The 4,437-nt window shown below is 34.4% G+C and overlaps 1 non-coding gene across 1 annotated transcript; it reads left to right on the forward strand.

Moving 5' to 3' along the window:
- The first annotated feature begins 374 nt into the window (after positions 1-374).
- Positions 375-477, forward strand: LOC140497865 (U6 spliceosomal RNA). Its single transcript, XR_011964876.1, has one exon. It is a non-coding gene; the product is annotated as a U6 spliceosomal RNA (small nuclear RNA).
- Positions 478-4,437: the final 3,960 nt, after the last annotated feature.

Genomic DNA, 4,437 nt, shown 5'->3' on the forward strand with positions numbered 1-4,437 from the left:
GAATGAATAGGTATATTTCAGAATTCCAATGTAATACAATAAATTTTATTAGCAATCAAGCAAAAGGTTTTTATTCTTCATCTTGAAGAAATAAAAAAAAAATGAGGTATGATAGTCAAAAAAAAGAGATCAGGAAATTTCCCTAAATAAGATCTTACAAAACTGAGTCTAATCATTTGATATACCTTCAAGAAGAAGAGGGGAAAAAAGTAATTTGAGTTATTCCTTCAAAAGTAATAAGAATTGAAGAGTGTTTGACTTGCAGTCATTCAAGAAAAGATAAACAATGAAATCAATTATTTTATGCTTCTAGGGTAAGACAAAGTTATTACAGAAAGTAAAGTTGATACAGATATATTAAAGGAACATATTGCTTGCTTCAGCACCACATGTACTAAAATTGGAATGATACAGAAAAGATTAGCATGGATTCTGCTCAAGGATGACACTCAAATTCATGAAGCATTCCATTTTTTGAGCCTTACTCTCATTGGAATTGGCTCAAATAGGGAATAAAAAACACACTGAGGAAAGTAGTAAGGGAAGAAGATACAAGAAGAGGAGGAGAGGGCTGATTGGGGAGGTAAAAATCAGAAACATAACACTTTCGAGAATGGACAGGGTCAATGGAGAGAGAAAGTAAGATAAATGGGAAAAATCATATGGGGGACATATATAGTAATCATTACTGTGAAAAAAATTACATGATGTTTCTCTAATAAAGACATCATTTCTCAAACATATAGAAAACTGAGTTAAATTTATAGAAATAATAGCCATTTATCAATTGATAAATGGTCAAAGGATATGAATAGTTACCTTTCAGATAAAATAATCAAAGCTATCTATGGTCTTATAAAAATGTTCTAACTCACTATTGATTAGAGAAATGAAAATTAAAACAACTCTGAGATACCATCCCACATCTGTCAGATTGGCTAATATGACAGAAAAGGAAAATGACAAAAATTGAAGGGGTTGTGGGAACATTAAGATACCAATGCACTGTTGTTGAAGTTGTATCCTGGTTCAGCCATTCTGTAGAGCAATTTGTAATTATACCCAAAGGGCTATAAAACCGTGCATATCCTTTGACTAAGTGATAGCAATATTATGTCTATATCCCAAAGAGAGAAAAACAAAAAAAGAAAAGGACCTATATATACAAAAATATTTATAGCAGCTCTTTTAATGTTAGTAAAGAGTTGCAAATTAGAGTATGTCCATCATTTGGGGAATAACTGAACAAGCTGTTGTATATGATTGTGATGAAATAAAATTGTGCTATAAGAAATGATAAGCAGGATACTCTCAGAAAAACCTGGAAAGACTTGCATGAATTGATGCAAAGTGAAATGAGCATAACCACAGGATCATTGTATACAATAACAGCAATATTGTACGAAGATCAACTGTGAATAATTTAGCTATTCTCAGCAATATACAATGCTCCAAGATAACCTGAAGGATTTAAGATGAAAGGTGCTGTCCATCGTTAGAGAAAGAACTGGTAGAGACTGAGTGCAGATTGAAGCATACTTTATTTCTTTACTTTTCTCTCTTGTTTATGTTTGTTTTTAGGGAGGGTCTGTATTATTTCACAGCATGACTTACATGGAAATATGCTTTGCTTGACTAGACATATAATGTATGTCAAGTTCCTTGTCTTCTCAATGGAAGGAGGGAAGAGAGGGAGAGAATTTGGGAAACAAAATTTGCAAAAAATTGTAAAAAAAAGAAGGCTAAAATTGTTGTAACATGTAGTTGGAATAAAAGGAAATATCATTTTTTTTTCAAAAACAGAACAAAAAGAAAACATTAGGGGAAAGAGATTTATGTGACAGACCGGTAGAATTTTAAAAGTTATGTAAATGAATTAAAACAGTACATTGGGTAAAGTCTGGTACTTAGGAAGATCTGAATTCAAATCTTTTCTCAGATATACTTACTAGCTGTATGACACTAGACAAATCATTTAACCTTCCACAGCCACGTTTCCATTAGCTATAAAATAAGGAAATTGGACTTGATAGTCTGCCAGGTCTCTTTAACCTCTAAATCTGTGATGCTCTGAAAGGGAATAGAATTGAATTAATATCCTGTGAAATAAAGTTCACATTCCCCTTAAGCCATTCAATGTTTGATTTTATTTGTTTTCTGTGCTTTTGTGTTTTGGATGATGACAAAGAAAGAAGTTTATTGAATGGGGATAGAGAAAAAAAAAACTAGAGATGTACTTGTACCCTGTTTAGATTTAAATTGAAAAGATATAAAATCTCTTTAGAATCTTAACAAGAATGCATTATTATAAGAAAGCAAGGTACAAGAGAAGAAGGAAGGGACTAGTATGGCAGGAAGTAGCAGACTGATCTTAGCCAGAAGGTTTTCACTGAAACACATTCCCTTGCTGAGGAGATGCTTGGAGTCATAGATGCCTCCCAACCGTATTTCTTGGAAGGAAATAGACAAAAGGCTTAGGAGACCAGCTTCTCTGAGCAAAGGTCAGATTCATTTATTCATTAAATAAAAATGTACTAAGTCTCTATTATGTGCCAGGCATGGTGCTAAGTACTGGGAATACAAAAAGAGTCAAAAGATAGTCCATATCTTCAAGAGCTTACAATCTAATGGGAGATAATATGCAAATAAATAAACAAAGCAATACAGGATAAAAAAGAAATAACTAAAAGAGGGAAAACATTAGAATAAGAGAGGTTAGGGAAAACTTCCTATGAAGGTAAACATTTAGTTGGGACTTAAAGGAAACTGGAGAAGTATTGCCAGGTGTGATCAAGATTCAGGGTAAAATGATCTGTAAGCCCTTTCCTGACTTCCCAGAAAGAGCTGGAAGAAGGTGAACAGCGCTAAACCAAAGTGCAGTATAAAATAGACCTAACCTACTCAAGAGTCCCACAAATTGTTTCAGGTTCTAATGTGCAAATTTCCTCCTCCATGTGTAATAGGTATTATTACTGACCACCTATTTATTTCTTCTAATATCTACTTGGTGCTAAGCATTGTGTGTAAGAAATAAATACCTGTCCCATGCCTAGTTTACATTGTACTTTGAGTATCATTTAACTCTCCCCTTTGGAAACAACTGTAGACATGAACCCAAACTAAGCTTTAAGTGATTTTTCCCTAGGGTCCTGGGGTGAGGATATAACATGACAAAAAAAGTACAGAATTTCAAATGATCAGGTTCCCCTAAAGGCAACTGGTGATACAAAGGATAGTATATTGGACCTAGAGTCAGGAAGACAAGTTCAAATCCTACCTCGGACTTTTACTAGTTGTGTGATCATAGGCAAGTCACTTAACCTCTGTTTGGCTCAGTTTCTTCAGTTCTAAAATAGAGTTAATACAGCACCTATACTGCAGGGTTGTTGTGAGGATCAAATAAGACAATATTTATAAAAAGAACTTAGCACAGAACCTGTGCATAATAGGCAACATATAAATGTTTCTTCCCTTTCTCTTCCTTTTTCCCTAGGATAGAAATTTGTCCAGACTATGTTTATGAGCCCAGAAAATAGAGACCCTTTAAAGGGATGATAGAGAAGATGAAGTGTCCTACCACTTGGCCCCAGCAGTGGTTATAGTTCTCAGAAACGGATGCATATATTCTCTAAAATGTGGAGGTCAAACCATTTGCTTAGAAATCTATAAAGACGCAGATACTAGTTTAGCACAGGGCCTGGCACATAGTAGCAAGTACTTAGCAAGTGCTAGTTGACTGACTGATAACATTAGAAATTTAGTACACCAGCTATTCCTGCTCATTCATAAACTCAAAAGCCCTAGAAAGAAAAGTAAAAGAGAATGCCAGGAAAATATCAACCAATGACCTATAAGTTTAAATTATCCAGAGTGTGCTACATAATAATTTTTCAAAGAAAAATCTGTCAGTGGCTGTCCTCAAATATAAAATTTTTCTTACCTTTTTTCTAACCTGATTTTCTATTCCTGTTGGTATGATATACGCTATTGACCCAGTAATTTCAATACTCTACTTTCTCTCCTTTGTTATCCCTTTCCTTACCTTAGAAGTCACGTACTTGTACAGGCTAAATAAAGATTTTCAAAGTTTAGTCCATTTTTTGCCTCTTCTGTGCATTTGATCACAATATACCATAAAAAACACCAAATCTAGATTCAGAAAACCTAGGTTCAAATCTGACATCTGCTAGTTATCTGAATGTGGGTCAGCCTTTTCACTTCCTTAGGTCTCTGTTTTCTAGTTTGTAAAATGAGGGATGCTGGAGGTCCCTTCACACTTTAGATGTGTAACACTGTTGACCAAATCCAATGACTTTTCCTCAGGGTTCCTCCTTCATGACAGTAATTGGTGTCATTCAACTTTCCCTTTCTTCTTCATACCCTTTCTTCGTTTGGCTTCAACAATACCTTGTCCTGGCTTTCCTACCTCTTTGACTA

Source organism: Notamacropus eugenii, chromosome 3 (assembly GCF_028372415.1).
Source record: "Notamacropus eugenii isolate mMacEug1 chromosome 3, mMacEug1.pri_v2, whole genome shotgun sequence".
Lineage (NCBI taxonomy): Eukaryota > Metazoa > Chordata > Mammalia > Diprotodontia > Macropodidae > Notamacropus > Notamacropus eugenii.